At 32.1% G+C, this 20,619-nt stretch overlaps 1 long non-coding RNA gene across 2 annotated transcripts; it reads right to left on the bottom strand.

The window, feature by feature from the left end:
• Positions 1–528: 528 nt before the first annotated feature.
• Positions 529–19,827, bottom strand: LOC127717863 (uncharacterized). 2 transcript variants are annotated; one of them, XR_007989444.1, is made up of 6 exons: positions 19,756–19,827; positions 7,429–8,852; positions 6,738–6,780; positions 6,009–6,101; positions 5,286–5,438; positions 529–3,307 (listed from the first exon to the last, which is right to left on the bottom strand). It is a non-coding gene; the product is annotated as an uncharacterized LOC127717863 (long non-coding RNA). The 2 variants fall into 2 exon arrangements; XR_007989443.1 differs by having other exon boundaries at positions 6,009–6,780.
• Between the last annotated feature and the right edge of the window lie 792 nt (positions 19,828–20,619).

Below are 20,619 nucleotides of genomic sequence, written 5' to 3'. Positions count from 1 at the left end.
TGTAGTGTGAGTTGAAATGGCATTGGTGGATTTTATACAAGTTTTAGTCGGAAGATGTTTAGTTTGTTTGTTCTCGTCGTCCTACAAAGTTTTGATACTAAGACACAGCTCTATATCACTTCTCACTCAAGCTTTAACAAACAATCCAAAGATACAACCTGGCTTTAATTTAGCGCAATGTAGTGTGAGATGATAGGGCATTGCTGGAGGCGTAGTGGACAAATTGTAAAACAAATCAGCCTGAGATTTAAATGCCAAAATTACACAGTTTCAGCCCTTAGTGATAATTCTACAAATGACGAAAATGACCTGTGTGATGGAATCTTACAAGCAGAAACATAAGCATGTTATATTGTTAATTTGATGTGGGATTTTTCAAATGAATTATAATTTTGTAAATGTTATTATTTGTGTGTGAACTTCATTCACGAGTCAGACCATGTATTTGGCAAATATCGTACTTGTACACATAAAGAATATTTGAACCATACATAGATAAATGTATACCATGTATTTGGTAAATACTGATTACATTTAAAATAAATCATTTATTTGGTGAAAAAGTACAAATTGACCATGTCTTACATGTATTTGGTCAATAGCATATGATGCTTAGATACATTTACACATTGTAAACATAGCATATAAACATACAAAAATACAGAAGGGCACAGTTATTCGGTTTAAATGAAAAGATATTAAAAAATTTAACAAATAAAACAAACAAATAAAATGAAAATGAAAATGATAACGATAAAAATGAAAATTAACAATATTGCAAGACAATATACATGATATAAGGCAAGCATGACATACATCATGATTATCAATTTACATATATAAAGCTATAGCAGCACCTACATTTTAGATATTTTATTGTAGTAGATATCAGTGGTACATACATTTGTTGAATTGTTCACATGTACACATGTTGAAGACCCATTGATGGCCTTGGGCTGTTTTCTGGTCGGGTTGTTGTCTCTTTGACACATTCCCCATTTCCATTTTCAATTTTACATTCTATATGAACATGAATATTTATATTACATTTTATTTTGCATACCGGTTTATACATGTAATGTAATATCAAGTTCTTATATTTTAGATTTGAATTTTGTTATCTGTTAAAAGATTTATTTGATCCCATATTATTGCATATGAATGTTTTAAAGGCAATGATTATATTCAGCCTTTGTTCCATCCGGTAAAAAAATAAAAATCAAATATATGTATTTCATACTGAACACTTGAACATACATGTACATTCGATTAAATGTTAAAATGTTTGTTAAATATGGCCGCCTTCAAAAAGCTCAAGGAAAAGAAAGAAATTTTCGACTCAAAGATGACCTAACCTTAAATTTCACAAATGAGGAGTTTAGACAACGCTACAGCTTTGTGAGAAATGGAATAATGTTTTTGTCAAACTAAATTAGTAATGATGAAAGAAGACAAACAAACAGAAATCATGTTTTGACTGTACCACAGCAAATAATGGTGACCCTGAGATGTTTAGCTCTGGAAGTTTTCTGCAAGTAGTTGAAGACACAAATGGTAAGTTTTAAAACATTTTGATCATATTTCATTTAATATTGGAATGGTTTCTGAATATTGTATACACTGGTGATTGCTCTGACTGAGTTTGATTGTTGTTATGGCTGATACTTTGTAATAATAATAATATATATGCCATACATGCCAACGCAACAATTAAAGAAGGAAGACTTTTTCTTATTTAAAAAAAAATGAGATCTTCATCTTAAGACATATCACCTGTGAGGGAGGTAAAAAAAAATCCACGTATTTTCACTCCCTTTCATCATTTGAGTTGTTTTGATGGTATTTTCTGTGATTGGTATTCACAGACTGAGTGTATTGAAAAAACAATGCTTATTCACATCTCTCACGTGCATTTTAAGGGAGAAGTATACTTGATTACACTGAACTTAAAAGGAATTCAAGCCTTGTAAATGTTGTTACTGGAGTCTGTAATAAATCATATTTTATTACCACTGCAGTGTATTAGATAAGGGTTTTTGAAGGAAGTTATATAATATTGCAATGTCATTTTTATATCTGCAGTATTTTAGAACTTTTTGTTGTTAAAACTAAAGAATTGGTTTAAAAAATCTAAATCGTTACATAGGTCTGTACATGTAAGGAACAAAATGACGGATTGGGAAATGGCTAACTTCTTGGAGATAGTGGATATCCTTGCCGCTCCTTCTTGATGACCCCATACCAGAATCCTGTACAAAACCAACAGAAAAAACACAACAGATGCCATTCGTTAACCAGAAGTGTAATTGAGAGGACATTTGGAAGTCTTAAGAGACGGTTCCATATATTACACTCAGAGGTATATGTTATACGAATTGCTATGCAAAGAAGGACTTGAAGTCACATTGGCTCCTGAAAATTAATAATTATCTAAATAATTAGCAGTAAATTACTTTTAAAATTTTATATATCAATTATTATCCATATCAATATGATAACTGTTAATTCAGAGAGGAACAAAAGCGAACACATTCGGATGATCAGACAAATTTGAAACATGCAATTTCAAAGCCAAATCTGTTTATGTCCTGACCAAAAACAATAGATTCATTGTTAACATTTGAAACTTTAAAAAAGGTGTAAAACTATACAAAATAAAAAAATGCTTTGCATTATAAAATATATTTGTGAGCTTATCTTAGTCTTATAAAGTTGAAAACTAAGGCCAAAGCTGGAAATTTGTGGCCCTGTAATTATATATTGTACATTACTTTTACTTTTTGGTTTAAGATAAGAATGACACCAAGCAAGGCATGCACTATCATCATTTCTTGTGCTATTTCTCACAACATTTGCATCTTATTGAATGAACCGGACATCGAATATGATGGAGTAGTGATAGGCAATGAGGGAGATCTTGGGGAACGTTTCGTTGGTGATCAGAATGGAAGAGCTGTCAGAGATCACATTTCCTCCACATTTTTAATCGCTGAAATCCACGAATAAAACATTGAAAAAAGCTTTTTTTTAAATATGCATTTCATCAATAATAATAAAACATATGAAAAAAATAACATTAATATGGAACGATAAATAAATGCTGATTAAAGGTAATTAGGTAGAGCTTCAACATTGAAACGGTACAGTTATTTTAAAAAAACCTTTCATCATGTTATAGAATTCCATTTGCTTATCGAATAGTTCCATTTTGGTCTGATTTCTTTTCAACTCGCTTTGCAACACCTGACACTGCAACTCATACACGTCGTTTGCAGTTTTCTCGTAGCTTTCTTCATCCGCTTTCTTTCTATGAAATATAAAAGTTTTAATGTTTAGTAGATATTGTCGATAAAAATACCGGTATATACTTTAAATATATACTAGGTATGATTATTTTCCCAAAGGAAAAGATTTCCACAACTTACTCATCAATGTGTATACCTTTAACTAATACTCTTTAAAACAAAAATAGAAAAGAACAAGAGTGCACACGCTGAAAAGTCTCGCCTGCTTTACTGATCATTGATTTTATGTTAAAAGTCTTAAAGATAAAGGTTTTAACTAAACGTATTACAGAAACGTAACATTTTTAAAAATCTATGACAATGAGATCAAGGTCAGATAATTTGTGTCAGACAGACATACACACCTTACAATTGAAAACAGACCAAAACACAAAAACTGAACATAAATATGAGGTCAAGGTCAGATGATACCTGCCAGACAGACATGTGCACCTTACAATTATTCCATACACCAAATATAGCTGAACTATTGCTATTAGTATTTGAAAAACAGACCAAAAACACAAAAACTTAACATTGATCATTGAACCATAAAAATGAGGTCAAGGTCAAATGATACCTTCCAGACAGACATGTACACCTTACAATCATTCCATACACTATAGTCGACCTATTGTTTATAGTACTTGACAAACAGACTAAAACACAAAACTTAAAATTGACCAATGAACCGTGAAAATGAGGTCAAGGTAAGATGATACCTGCAAGACAGACTTGTACACCTTACAATCATTCCATACACCAAATATAGTTGACCTATTGCTTATAGTAGTAGAAAAACGGAAAAAAAACACAAAAACTTAACATTGACCAATGAACCATGAAAATGAGGTCAAGGTCGGATGAAACCTACCAGACTGACATGTACCCAATACAATCATTCCGTACACCAAATATAGTTGACCTACTGCTTATAGTATTTGAGAAACAGACCTAATCACGTAACTTTAACCTTGATCACGGATCCATTAAATGAGGTCGAGGTCATGTGAACTCTGTCTGACGGACATGAACACATTGCAAGAAAACCATATACCAAATATAGTTATCCTATTACTCATAATAAGCGAGAAATTCACATGACAAAAAATCTCAATTTTTTTTTCAAGCAGTCGCTGAACCATGAAAATGAGGTCAAAGACAATGGAAATATGATTGACGGAAACTTCGTGTCATAAGGTATATGCATACAAGAAATGAAGCATCCAGGTCTTCTACCTTCTGAAATATAAAGCTTTATATAAATAGTTTACGCCGCCGCCGGATAGTAATACCTATGTCTCGCTAGACAAAAATTAAAGGGATTCAATTTATAACAGAGTATTTTGGTCAGTGCTTCTGATTAAGATTTAAACAAACGGTGATGAAGAGTTTTGTGCAATTAATTCTACAAATAAGTATTTGGGATATTTTTCTTTGAATCTTATTTTGAACAGGTATTTAAATGAGATAATCTGATTTGGAATTATGATACCTATTTACAGGAAATATTTGAACACACAAGAATCATTTTTATTAAACAAATCAGGGTATCAAAGGTATATAATTATTCATTTCATAAAGTCTAGCCATTCAGTTCTCCTTTTCAAACTAGTTTTGAAGCTCAACGACTGGTATATTCATAAAAAAAATATGCATAAAAATCTCATATAAACATTGATGGGAGTGTTTTTTTGAAATATCTCCATGTAAATATATTTTTGAAAATTCACCTATTGAAATAACAACTAAACAACATCTGATTATAACCTAATGTACTATGCACTATGAGTTTAAGACTATTGTTTTATTCAGGCACTTAAAGAATGTGTATCAGTATTCAAATGTTAATGGCTAGGCTTTTCAGAATGGCCAAATTTTTTTAATGAGTATTAAATAAATCATGTTCCCATTCACTAAAGTATGAATCCGTACACCCCCAACTGACTTAGTGTAAACACATTATAAACGCTGTTGTATTCTTTCATATAAAACATATACCTGGCTTTTGGGGTTTGCTGAGTGCTGGTAGCTGAAAGAGGTATTTAGGCACGCACTGGTAGGCTGGCATGTACAGTAACAGGTGTTTCTTCATTTCTCTGTTGAAGCTGCTCTAGTCTCCTAATCCAGATACTCTCCAAAAGGATGGTGGTTCTAAAAGGTTTGATTTGAGAAACATTAAGATTTCCTCTGTTGAATGTGTGTACATTGCATATATGTTTATTATACGAAAAAATGGAGATATGGTATGATTGCCAGTGAGACAGCTACCACCAAAGTTCAAATGAAATGGATGCATATTTGAATATTTATATTTGGATGTTTTAGTCAAGATACATGTACAGGACTTAAAATCTCCATCAACTGAACAGCATATATTGGGGAAGGGTATTGTAAAAATGCAAAACTGAACATAACTTCTACTTCTATCCATAAGTCATTATGTTCTGTGACAATTAAAACAACAATAGAAAATATATTAAAACCATTTGAATGAAAGAAAGACAATAGATACAAAATTAACTTAAATCATGCTATTACAGAGACCCTGTATAAGACACTCCATAATGCATTTTTATAAGTATTTCTTTACACAGCCATATGTATCAAATTGAGTTCTTACATAAAATATTGATCCTAAAACATTGCATCGTCCCATTTATGAAAAGCAGAATTGTAAAAATAATTTGCAAATCAAAATGCAATTATCTAAGTAATAATTACCATCAGCTGTCTGGCATCTTGAAGCAGTAATCTGTGCTGGAATTTGTGAGCTGACAGGTTCAGCAGAATATATCTGATCAGATGATGAGCTTTCTGAAATAGAAGTCACTTAATTATATTTTGTTTAACAATCCTGTTATTTGGGATATTAGATAGATAATTTATACCCTTCATTATATCCAATTCAAATAGAATAACACAGAATAACAATTGAATAATCTTATTCTTGTCTCTGTTTTCACGAGCTGTCATTTATATACTATGCATACAAAGGATCGATATGCATGAACATTATCCTTCATTGATTACAATTGCACTCGAAAATGTATACAAAATTAATTTCAACATAGGCAAAAAATCCCACTCTTCACTTATTGACCCATGGTTACAATTATAAAAATATTGCAAATTTCCAGTCAGTTTTAACATTTTATAAACCCTTGCTTATATAAATCTGTATTAGGAACTTTTATAAAACATTTATTAAACGTGTTTGGCCCGCAATTTAAAAAAAAAATATGTATTAGAAACTGTCATTTTTTTCTTAAATACTAATAAGTTATAAAAGGTTACAGACTACTATACAAATCCTTGAAATCGATCAGAAGCAAATAGATGGATCTTTTTTTTTTTTTTTAGATAAATTGATTTTCATCAGACAAGCATCAAACAAAATTTCTTTAGTAATTTATGGACGTGTATGCATGGATATCTTATTTAAATACACACCTTGTATACTGAATTCTGTTGTTCTGCTCTCACATGTTTCTCTCTTTCAAGTGAAAAATACAAAAAATCAGACACAAAGAAAGATAACTCAATTTTGTATTTATAATGCATGCCCTATAAACATGTCACATTGACTGTAGTAAAGTATTCATTGCCACTACGATGTATATGGTATTTACAAATTACTTTTGTTGAAATTAAAATTATCTTTTAACAAGTTTAAAGTAAAACGTTTTTCTCTGAAAATGTTATTACATTTTAATTTTTTCGAATTATTTTTTTCATCGTAATAAAAAAAAGATATAAGGGGTATTACACGATTGACCACCAAAGGTGATGGCCAACAAACTTCAACTCTTATAAAACAATATTTATACCATCTTTATATGGATAATCTGATTTGTATGTGATAATTATTACTCATCAAGATCATACCAAGGAATTTTTATATATGAAAGGTAACAGAAAGGTTAAAATTATTACACGATATTAAATTCTATTTTTAGCACATCGGCGCCGTCTGTAGGGAATTTCTGTCAAAAGGATATCCTACTGTCATAGCAGACGACGCGCTTTGGTTTTCAATTTTTCTGCATTATTATCAATGATAGCAATTCAACAAATAACTGATTTATTGTTTACAAAGTAATAACATTCGCATTGCATTACTTCATCTATCTAAAATACCTACCTACTGAATTCTCCATCCCTTCATCAATACCTTTGAAATAGGAGGTATCTTTCAAAGATTGATGATGTTCTCCTCAGCAACACTGATGGGCTTTGGAGAAGGTCCTTCTCCTGTCCGTTTCCTCTCCTCAACAAAACAAGTTCCTCAACCACTCTTCTACTAATGAGGTTAACTTCCATTTTGGAAAAGTTCTGCCCTCTTATTCTGGGTATTTTCTCTTGGGGTTGTTGTTCAGCCATTTTCAAACAGGAAGTGGAGGAATTATTGGTTAAATTTAATTTTCAACAGGGAATTATTGGTAAATATTAAAATTAAGAGTTGTTAAATTTTTAAGCAAGTTGTTAGTTAACCCAGTCGTTAAATTGTTTTGAACAACATAATTTAACGCAGTGATAAGCATCACAACAATGTAAAACTTTAACGAGTTATTAGGCTTAACTAGTTGTTAGCCTAACGACACTTTTGAACAACCAGGTCCTGATGGTTTGTTCGGATTGTAGGAACAAAGCAAATATATTTAAGTAGTTCAAAATTCACTTGGTCAAACACACATAACACATTGTTGTGCACAACGATACTTAATTGCTGAAACTAACTAAAACCCCAAACCAAGCTGTATTCTCTAATAAAATAATAAAACTAATTTCTGATTATGTCTCAAATTTTTGTTTTATAAAGTGATCATTTTTTTTCTGAATCGGTCTAGATAATATATGTTTAGATGCGTCAAGTATACTTCTTACAAAATCTCAATCACAAGGATTCTTTATACCCGCAATATGATGTGCTCACTAAATACTGTAAAATGCAGCCTCAACACCACTGCATTGACTACTGGTATCTAATAGATTTTGCAAATATAAGCTGACATATACTTCATCACACGGTAGTATCGAAGATATTTCTTGATATGTTCGTGCCCATTTTATAAAAATACCCAATGTACTTCAACACTGTAGTTTTAGACCTCCAATCTAGTACTGATGATGAAGTTTTGTAAAGAGTTTGTTTCAACTGGGGGAAAGGGGGGGGGGGGGTAGAAATTATAACTCTGTTTCCAGAAACCAGCTGTAAAAGTTTTCTGTAATAAAAGAAAATTCCGAAAATAGTCTTTTGAATTTTTTTAAATGTTTCTAGTAATGACAAAATAAATCGATATTTACCTTGTAAATTTATCAGTCCATTCAAGCGGTACAGTGACCATAACTGCCAAGTCCAGTGACAAAAACACTCTAGATTCAGTGATTATAACAAATCCTATGTCCAGTTACCGCAATAAAACAATTAACAACTGTAAGTCAAGTGACAACAAGGAAGGAACAATCACATCAGTTAGGTGACATTCCTATGCCAAAACACTTAGAGTACAGTGACCTTTATAATGACTATATAAATCCAGTTGTCCAGTGACTAACATCGCCTATCTGTAAAATAAGTATAATATTATATTTCTTAAGCATTCAATCTTATTGCTCAAACGGTTACTTTAAAAGCTAATTTGGCAAAAAGTCGAATTTACGTTATGCCTAGAAACAAATATTCTATTTGCCTTAAAAAAACTCATTTACATCTTTAACATATGGTTTATAAACTAAACCTTTATCAAACAGTAACGTATAAACGGCAAAAAGGACCACTTTAGAACTTCCAAAGTACCAACATCTTTACATTTAATTAAATGATTAACGACTCTATCAGACAGCATCACTGGTGGTAGCAACCAGTTATCTTCTGCATGCCAGTTACATGTAAATGAATCAATACTTTCTGATATCAATAAGAAGATGTGGTATGAGTGCCAATGAGAACCAGGATTTAACCAGGATTGCAATATAAAAACATAAAAATGTGTTGAGCTTTATAGAAAACCTGCTGCATCTATATCTTTTGAATTACAATAAAAACTAAACTCATTTGCCTTTTATGATAAAGAAATAGCCATTAAATAGATGTACGTTATTTTCCAAAAACATGAACTAAAAAATCAAATCACTATATAAGGTAATGTCGATACACTGATCCCAATCTTCTCGTTCGTTGATCACAACAAAAACTGCTCTAATTTTTATTTGAGTAACGTTACCGATTGCTGGAGTAAATATAACCTTGAAGCAAATCTTTGAAAGCTTTCTGACTTAAAAACTAATACTATGCATTCTTTCAAGGGTACTATTTTTTGCTCTTGAATTTGCAAAAAACTTTTTTGTAAATTCTATATAAACCCCAACAATTTCAATAAACAAGAAGGGGACCAAATACTTTCCTACACATTTTGCACAAATGCAGACGAAATTAAATCTGACTTAACGATATCTGCATGCGATTTACATACTTCGCTATAATCAGCTAACCCTCATCCGTAGTCTAAATATAAGACAACTTACATACCCTTTCTCAAGTAGTTCCCGAATAGTGGTTGTAAAACCGTTGTAAATGCATAACCAATTTATTTCAATCCGAAGGATAGTACTGTAAATACATAGTATTTTTTAACACCATCAAACTTCGATGAAAAAACCAAAATATATGTACTTCTGATATAGATCAAATGTATAAAAATGATGGTAACATGATTTTAAATTAAAAAAAAGAAGAAACCCAACAGAATTATTTGTAACATATTGTTAGCAAATTTAACATCTTCAAATTTAATTTTGTTTACTAACACATGTTTGTTTACATGTCTTAAATCCAGTTCAAGTCTATGTTTTTGCTCCGATTTCAACTGTTAAATTAAATGGTTCACAACGTGCAGTCTGCTCGATACTTCTATAACTAACTCCTTTTTTAAAGCAGACCTGAAATATCTTCAACATTGTTCAAGTACAAACATACCATTTCTACAAGCAGACATACTATTTGTCAAAAATACAGATTGAGGCTCTTGTAAAAAAAGGAATTTTATAACCTCCTTTGGTAACGTTCAAAACAAAATATCTTGTTCAAATTAAAGTATTTGATCTGGATCTGCCCTTTACAGCTATATGAGAAACATCTTCATCGTATCAAAATAAATGTCAATATTAAATGATTGATGTACCTTAAAAGCTTCTTTTTTTTTTTAAATTTGTTTTAAGGAGCAGGTGCTCTCGGTACTATATTCTAGCTTTTACTGCGACATTCTTTCAATATATGCCCATAAAATCCACACTTGTAGACGTCGGAAGGTCTCTGCTTACCTAGGGCTCCGCCGTCAGACGCCCCTGCACGAAAGGACTGAAATTGAAAACCATTACCACCAGAATGTCCAGTAAACTGAACCTGTTGAAACGACGAACAGCTGCTTCTGTGAGTCTTTTCCTACCATGCTGCTTTTTGTCCGTCTTAGCTGCCTTAATCTTCTTGACTGTCCTGTTTTACGCGGCCCGGATGCATTTCTCATCTTCCTAATCACTCGCTATCTCATCAGATAAGTATTTACTCACAATCTTCTAACTGCCTCTGGACTTCGCGATCCTTATATGCTTATTCCGTTTATTCAGCAGGTGTAAATATGAAATGTCTTTATTCGGACGTTTCTTCTCAATACAAGAAATAGCGGAGTCTATAGTTTCCAACACATCCACATGAAATTCAAACTGCATCTTTTTTTTGGATTTAAAGGTGGTTTCCGACTTCATCACCTTTTGGCCAAACTTTAGGTCGACTCCTCAATTTTGTTGTAATTTATCATCAATGTCTTCATTTAAATTCTTCTCGCTGTCGGACACGATATCTACACTATACTGAAATCAATGTGGCCAACGCCCATCCTCGATAACTGAAAAAGAACGTGATCCTATTTTTTAATAAGCTACCCGCGAAATTCAAACTGGTTCTTTTAATCTAAACTTTCATCTTTACGTCATGTAGTTTTAAATTAACATATTGTATGATAAACCTATTGTAATATCACAATGGTATAACATCGTAACATCTAAGCCAAAACTGTATTAATAATTCAGAATCATAAGTTTTAGCTCTTTATTTTATTTGTTATCATAGCAATCACAGTCGATGACTGAGGATTTTCCAGTTGCAAGTAAACATCATGTAGTTTCAACTTCATAGAGGTCCAATCAAGTAAATGCAGGTATAAAAACACTCTAACATGAAATGGTCACTGTGTAATCTAAATATGTTAATGGAATTAACATCCCCAAAGCGCGTTTCGAACAGCATTATTTGCAACATTTATTGCTAGCAATTACGAAACTTATAGAAATATATTGACTATACTCCTTAAGCATTTTTTAAAATAATATAACATATATTTGACCAACATTTAATTATAAACATGGAGAAATAACAGAATTAACATGCATCTACATGAAATACTGCATTTACTTCTATAATGTTTATTGTTTAACCCTTTTATAAAAATATGCCTGACAGTAAAAATCCAGTTAATTGCATAAACTTGCTAGACGACTAGAATTGTTTTAAATCATGACCAGAGGTCCGCTCTCACGTACGCCAATTAAAATATTCTATCTTAGAAGTATGCCAGTTCTACCCTCGACCATTTTTGGACAGTTCTATCCTAGGACTGACAATAACACGTCTGAAAAGAGGTAAGAACTGGTCCATACATACTTGTATAATAATATTTGTTGATCTTTTTGTTAACTGTAACAAGTTAAAGCCAGTGGTGAATCTGTTATAAAGGTTGCGTAAACAAGAGTAAGTACCCTGTTGAACAACTTCTTGTTTAACACATGGTTATATAGAGTTTGCTTAAGTTTTAATCAAACGGAAATTTTTCTCAAATCAAAGATTTATAAACACTCTCCTCATATCTCAGAAAACAGAAAAAATCAGTATGGACAAAGCAGGTAACATGATATGGAAAGAGTATGGTATTATTATGTTGAGATAGTACAGATATGAATAAAAATATGGACGTATAAAGGCAGAAAGACTATACATAACGCAATAAACAGTTTTTAATTGAATTTTATTGCAGATAGCCAAACACATCAAAGCTCTTAATCGTGTTGTTATAAACCTTGGTTACGACATTTAACCCCATGTTGAACCAAGAGATGTACCACTGGGACAGAATTCACGAAGCAATAAAATACTTCTGGATCATTATAAATTTCTACTTCTCTTTGGAAAGGATTTTATACAATGGCCTTGATCGACGCCTTGCATTAGCCAGAACTCTTTTTATGGGGAACAGTTGAAACTGGGTTAAATAGGAACACTTGCATCAGTAAACAACAAAGACGTCTGGAATTGAACGTCAACGTTTGCAAGCCGAACAATTATCAATGTTTAAAGCTTGCATGAATAAGTGAGATGTAAGGGAAAACATTCCTGAGAAAACATGAGAGTCTAAATTGTCTTATTCTCCCTTTCTATTTAATGCAGAATAAAAACTTATACAGAGCCTTCACTAGGAGATGTTAATCCTTTTCACATTGACTAACAGCACAGAACAGTTCAATATTTGAATCGTGCTAAGTGTAAAACCATAGCATTAAAGAAACCAATGTGTAACTGAAACTAATTCTAACATGTATGACCAAGGTATCATTTTGGGGACTTTTGACCACCTGCTGTACCTGCCCACATTAAAGTTGTGTTTGAATTTCAGTTTTAATTCAACAACGTAATCTGTGTCTTGTTAACATGCCCAGTCTTTTGTATAGATCTCTTTTGAATATACACAAGCTTTCCTATTTGCAGTTACTAAATATATATATAGATGCATAGCACAATTTGTTCATATCATTTGTCAGAGAAAAAAACTGGAACTATTTGAAATGCCGATGACATAAGTATGAACTTATCGAATATCTAATCTGACCTCATGGTTTGGGAATAAAATCCTTACCAGTTGTAGTTTACCTCTAGGAAAACTGCCAAGATATACATAGCACAAGAGGTCGGAAGTTATGTTACACTTATTGGAAGGACAAAGTTATTTTTAGAATTTGTAATATCGTGTCTAACGAAACAGAAAGCAATCCACCTCACGACATGCACCTATGTTGCATTAATCAAATGTAAAAAAAGATTCAACAAAGTTGCATTTCAGTTTTGCCTTTTGGTCGTTTTTTCGTTTTTTGTCATGGCATTGTCAGTTCGTTTTTTGTCATAGCATTGTCAGCTCGTTTTTGCAATTGCATTGTCAGTTCGTTTTTGACTTATGAGTTTGATTATTCCTTTGGTATCCTTAAACTCTTTTTGGTGAGCAGCATCACTATAGAACAGCGTTTTTCTACGCCACTGTAATACTAGAACGTGAACGTAGACAGAAACAAATCCTTTGGTAACGCTGTTTAAGTTTAGAAACTTCCATCATAATTTATTATAAAACGAAAAACTGATCACAGATAAAACTAGTTTGTCAAGTCATTGAACAGCATCTACTATCCGGTATAATGTCTAAACGCAGTTCTTTTCAGACAAAGCTGATGCTTAAAAATTATGCAGCAAATTACTTCGACTTGTTATTGGTGGCATTGATGTTTAACAGAAAGAGGGCTGTGGACCATCTTCGAGTGAAAGGCATGCATTTCAAACCATAGAGAATTTTCAACATTCTATTTACTAAGAAATTGTATTTTGTTCAGAATAGTTAATACAACCCATAACCGTTGATTCATCTTCGAATGACCGATGTTAAGATATTAAGATAATGACATAATGATTCAATATTGAAACGACAATATATTCTATAATACATGTTATACATATTTAAGTCTTAAATCAGGTTGTCACAAACATGTTTTCTAACACTCGACGTAATTTTAAAGCTGAACAAGGCATCAGATAAAGCAAGTGCGAGTCAGCTTTTCGCGATATTTTGACACCATCCTGTTATGTTTTGTCGGAAGACAAGACGCTCACACAATCAACATTATTTAAATGTAAATATATTATCGCTGTTAATTTATTTTTGTCTTCATACGATCTGTTGAAATTTAACACTAGTCTCTCTTTGGAAAGTATTTTTTTCTCGAAAATTGGAGAAGGTTGTCGATTTCCAACTTGACCCTGTAGCATTGATAATACTGGCGATCACTAAATGGTTCCTTTCAATAGTTGCGTTATTTGTGATTCGGGGATATAAAACTATTTGCAGAGTTATTGAATTCTTTTTACTTCCATCAGACATATTGCCATTTGAAGTAACAAAAAAAAATATACATGAAACATTTACTGATTTGTCGAACAGGATGTGACCAGACTTCTTAAATTGGAATGAGAGAAAAGTATATTTCAGTTTTCGGCTCTATTAGTTTAATCAATCCATTTGTAGTTTAGCCTTAATTCCAGTTTGTTGTCATTTTAAACTAAATTCACGTTTATGCTGACTGCTTTAAAGTTGCAAGGGAACTTTGGTTGAAGATTTATAATTAATAAACATAACCATTTAACAAAATGGATCTCCTCAATTGTAAAATATACTTCTAGCCAAGGCAAACATTATTGTAAATGATTTAAAAATAGTATCGGAAATCATTCATTTTTAAAGAGGTAGGAAGTATAAAGCATTATATTTTAGAAAATTATATATTCTGTTTTGGAGAACATATTCATCAATAGTTTGTCAGGATACATTTTTCAATCAAAACTAAAAGTTCTTTTATTCCTAACTGGAATGTAATTTTTCTGTGCTTTCAGCAATAAATGCTCCTCATATTTGACATTATTATTTTATGTTAAATGACAAACTCACAGTAGGACTGTTATTCCCTGATGCAGATTTTGAACTTATACCTATAGCACAACGGTCTTTATTTCAGCATGGTATAGAATTACAAGTAGAAGTATGCAAATTTATGTTTCAATTAAATATTATAGAAGGTTGATAAGGCAATTACAAACATTATCAATCCAGGGGTCCAACTTGTCAACATATGAAAGATTAACATAAGCAGTATAGATATTTTAAGCTAAATTAATACACCTTATCGCTAATCCCGCTTGACCCGAGAATCAGTCCCGCTCGAACTTTTGACGTCATACAACAATCACTTTTCCATTGTGGCGTCAGATATTTCTATTATGACGTCAAAATTTTACGGGAACTTGTGTGATGTCCAGTAATGGCGGATAAATAGCGATAAGGTGTATTAGTTTAGGGCTCAGTCCATCACGAGGCTTGACAGCTCAATCCCTTCAGGTTGGCATGAATTACATAACACTGTTGGAATACGTGAATGTTTGTTTCCATTTGATTTAAATTGAAACATTGGATACATGTATTTACCCTGCAGTGTAACTTAAAAATCGAATATCTATTATTCCGAATTAATGGGCCCACAACGGCAACACGAGATTATAACAATAAGCAGTAAAACAAATACAAAAGAATACTGACTACTGACGGAAAAAATTTAAGGGTGAAAGATGACCTATTAAATTTGATTTTATTTCAATACAGAAGATATCAAATATGTGTATTACACTATAGCGCTAGATGAGAAAAAAATGTTTTAGCACTACTGAATTGATAAAATACCCTAATCTATTGTTTTACGGACCTACCTCTCGTTTTTGTTTTCAACCAAATCTTTGAAAATAGTTATACTCTTATCTAATAGTACTGCAAACGCAACACGTACTATTTAAGTTGAAAGTGTATTTGAAATGAAAATATAGTGTTTGAACAAGGAAACAACAGCTCATTTTAATAATTAAAAGGAAAATCAGCGGAAAGGGGAGTGTAACCCGTCTTGAAGTATTTAGAGTATTAAATCGCAGATTCAACTGCAAAATTGACGATTCAATCATAAAAACGATTAGAACAAAGGTATACTGGCCTTTATGGTGGATGTTTTGTTTTCTCAGAAAGAGTAAATGACACCACATTGCGTTGAAATATGGCAAAAAATACAAACAAATCAAAATAGTAAGGGAAAATGGCACAATTTGAAAATGGTTTGACCCTCAGTCTGTTTTATATTTCTTAAAAAACAACATTTTGCCATGATTTTGTTTATTAACTTTAGAACATACGTACATGCCCTTATTATAATACAATTTATTTGTTGCTATATATTCATCGTGGGTTGCAGTGATGACTATTTAGTACATCAGTTCTGTATCTTTCAGGAGTGATTACTCGTATTCCGCGTAATAAACAGCCTTGGCAGCTCTTTGACTCGATAATACGGTTTTAACGGTTTCAACTCGGTTGGAAAAATCTGTATATTTCGGTCAATCATACAATTTAGCATGTGTAACTTTTACAAGAGTTGACGCTTTACCGGTTTCTCTTTTAATATTCTTCACATTGACTGGTATTTCGTACACAGTTTGTTCATTTCTATTCTCCACTTGTTCCCAGTAAATGTTAAACGGCGATTCACACAGGGTTTCCTTCAACGGCAGTCTAAATAATCCATCAGCGTATGAATTTTTGCTGTACATTATGCACTTTACATTGTACTGACATCCACTAAGTAGAATTGTCCACCTTTGAATGCATGAAGCAGCTAACATCGGTATTCAAGTTTTTGGTCCAAGTGGTAACGACAGGGTATGTTTGTCAGTTATCAACGTGAACCTTCCTCCATACAAATACTGATGAAAACTCCAAAATTATTACCTAACGCTTCTCTTTCAGCACCTGTTAGAGTGCGCGACGCATACGTAATTTCTTGTTCTACTCTATTTTAATATCTATGTGAAATTACACAACCTAAACCATATGGAGATGCATCAACGGCTAATTTAACATTCCAATTTCGATCATAATGAGCTAACACTTTTGTAGAGCTCAACAATTTATTAATTGTCAGAAATGATTTCTTACAATTTTTATTCCAATTCCAATTAGCCTGCTTTGCTAACAACTCATTTAACGGTTGTAACACTGTTGACATATCAGGAATAAATTTCCTATAATAATTCACTAATGCAAGCCAAGATTGCAATTCTTTCACAATTTCTGGCTCGGGAACATTTAACATAGCTTCCCCTTTTTCCGGAGATTGTTGAATACCATCTATATTCACATTAAATGCAAAATTTCACTTCTGGTTTTATAAGAGAATATTTAGATTTGTTCTGCCTTAATCCATACCAACATAGGAGTTTTAACACTGATTCTAAATTTTTCAAATGAATTTTTTTCACTTTTTCCATTGATTATCAAATGATCTAGAATAATCCCACTCCATCTAATCCTTCAAGAACTTTATCCATAAATTCTTGGAGAATTGCAGGACTTGAAGAAACACCAAACGGTAATTTCGTATAGCGGTATAATCATAAATGCGTATTAATCGTCACTAGATTTCGGGATTTTCATATGTAGTTATTGATATGCCTGAGATAAATCCAATTCTAAAAACTTCTGACCACCATTTAATCTCGAAAACAAATCATCAGCCTTTGGTAATGGGTACTGAGGTACTTCTTAACATGAAATGATGGTAACTTTATAATCTCCGCAAATACGTACACTTCAATCTGTTTTTTTACAGGAACAATTCTCCCCCTGCCCCCATTCGGATTTCTCAATAATATCTTGCTTTTCAAGACATTAGATTTCATCTGCGACTTTGTTACGCAAAGTATACGATATAAGTCGTGGCTTAAAACCTGTCGGCACCTTAACGACACCTGCATTCCTCTCACTGTACTTAATTCTTCTTTGAAAACGTTCATATGCATTGACCTTGTCTTTAACTGAAGAAGGTGTAGTCACTGATCTGGTATGTTTCCAATCTACAGTTAATTTTGACAGCCAGTTCCTTCCAAATAGAGACGATCCCTCTTTTACAACGATTAACGGCAATGTTTCTGTTCTGTTTGTTTTTCATCAACCACATTGACATTTACCTCACCAATAACTGTGATTTGATTTCCTGGACAGGTGTTCAATTTGACATTGCTCATCCGCAATTTGATACGCGAAAAGTGATTTTTGTACTTTTCTTCTCCAATAATTGATAATGCTGCACCTGTATCTAATTCCATAACGTAATCAACATCTTCAATCTTGACATCTAGCTTCAGTTATTTGTTATCGGATGTTCTTCATGTTTTGACAGTGAACACTTCCAATTAGTTTTCGTCCGGTTCTGATATCGATTCTGGTGAAATTACTACAGTTTCGCTTTAAATTTTGTGTTCTTTTTATATTTCCTTTTAACGTTGTCTTAAATTTCGTTTTTCGGTAACGATTTCATGCATTTTCTACTAATATGTCTAATTTCCTTGCACTTATGACATCTTGAATTCTTATAGAAACAAATATTCGCACTATGTCCAGGTTTTCTGCAGCGGTAGCAATCTGACGACCTTTTGTCACTTTATGGGTAGTTGATACTTCATTTTGAAATGCATTGGTCTCTTTTTCTGCAGCTTTCATACCAACAGCAATTTCGAAAGCTTTTTGCAGATCAAGTTCACTTTCGGATATCAATTTCCTTTGGATGGTTTTTAAATACATTCCACAAACAAGTCTGTCTCTTAACGCTTCCCATAGAAATGCATCAAATTGACAACTAAAAGCCAGTATTCTTAGATTAGCTAAATAATCCATCAATTTTTCATGGCTTTCCAGTTTGCATTGATGAAATTTGTATCGTTCTGCAATAATCATTTGTTTAGGTCATAAATGCTCAGTTAAAATGTCTTTCAGGTTGTCAAATGTCTTTGTGTTTTGCTTTGCTGGAGCACATAAGTCCGTAACTATCTATAGGTCTTTTCTCCACAGACTGAGAAAGTTTGACCTTTTCTTGTTATTATAATCGATCATTCGATATATTCCACAACATCTCGATCCGACCATATGTAGGCATTCTAACGAATTTGTGTGTGTTAAAATTTCAGCAGATTGTAAAAATAAAGTCCTTTAAAAATGTTTTCCATATCCTCGTCGCCAATGTTATATATTTATCGTGGGTTGCAGTGATGACTTTTCAATTAGAGTATACATGTTTATTTAATTATTATAATGGTTTCAATTTGCAAAACATCAGTATACACAAAACAACAAGTAATGTGATGTCATGGGAAAGTTACGCCCATAAAGAACGCTGTGGACTATGTTTCGAGATAAAAAAAACTATTGACAGACACGTCCGCTAATCTGATGATTGTAAATTCCTAACTGTCAGTATTTATTATAACCAAATTAAACTTTAGTGATAAAGTATCATGTAAACATAACATTTGTCTCTATTTCGAATGACGTCTTGTCTTGGTCTAAATATAGATTTAGATTTTTTCCCCAAAGAAGAATAGCTGATGTCTCTATATACACAGAATATTATGACTAAAACAACAACTTCACATTTACTAGACCCTAACTGTGAAAATAATGCATTTTGTATCACACAACCTTAGAATCACTGCGTATCAAAACAAAAAACTTACCAGTAATCGTTGTTTTCAGAAATGCAACAAGGGAAATGAAAAGCATATGAATGAGCCTTTACCTTTTCATAACCGAAAGTAGTGTATATTGATTAATTATAAATGACATTTTATGTACTTATCAATTTAGGGCGTACAATATTAACATTGTTAGAAAGGATTTACCTGCCAATTATTAAAAATTTCATTCGATGAAGATAAAGCTCTTATTATTCTAAATTAATGAATCGTTTCCTCAGACTTAATATTCGGCTAATACATTTCTCAGTGTATACATGTACATGTACAAAGTGCGAATACTGAAATACAATTTTTACTGTATCTGTAATGTATTTCTGATGTAGATTGATAACAAATTTTAACCGATTTCGTAAACTGATGATTATTTTAGAAAATCAATCATAATAATTACCAATCTAGAGTAAGACAGTATTACGCTCACTATTTACACATACATCAGGTGTCATTTAAATTTATTTTATGTTTGGATTTTTGAGGCAGTTGTAAGGAAGTTTTTGTGACCAACGTTTGTAAACACACGTGCGTTTATCATACAGTTAGTATAGTTCGAGTTAAGATTTGGAGTCTTAAATTTATATTTATGACTTAACTTGCATACAACGCTTACAATACATTTTTGTATACAAATTGTGGACATTACTCAGCATATTTTAAAAATAATTTATTGGCTTCTCTCAGCTTATTGGTTTTTATATCTCAAGTACGAAAACGTCTGGAATCAACTATACGGCGATTATTTCCCGTCTATGTTCAAGTAAGCATGCACGATAAGAATGAATTTTCAAAGTTGTAAATATCATCAATATCAAAGTCATCAAATGAATATTGTCATTGTTTGCATGT

This window comes from Mytilus californianus, unplaced genomic scaffold (genome assembly GCF_021869535.1).
Source record: "Mytilus californianus isolate M0D057914Y unplaced genomic scaffold, xbMytCali1.0.p SCAF_10, whole genome shotgun sequence".
Lineage (NCBI taxonomy): Eukaryota > Metazoa > Mollusca > Bivalvia > Mytilida > Mytilidae > Mytilus > Mytilus californianus.
Note: the sequence above shows the minus strand (reverse complement) of the source record. Positions and strands in the feature narration are given on the sequence as shown.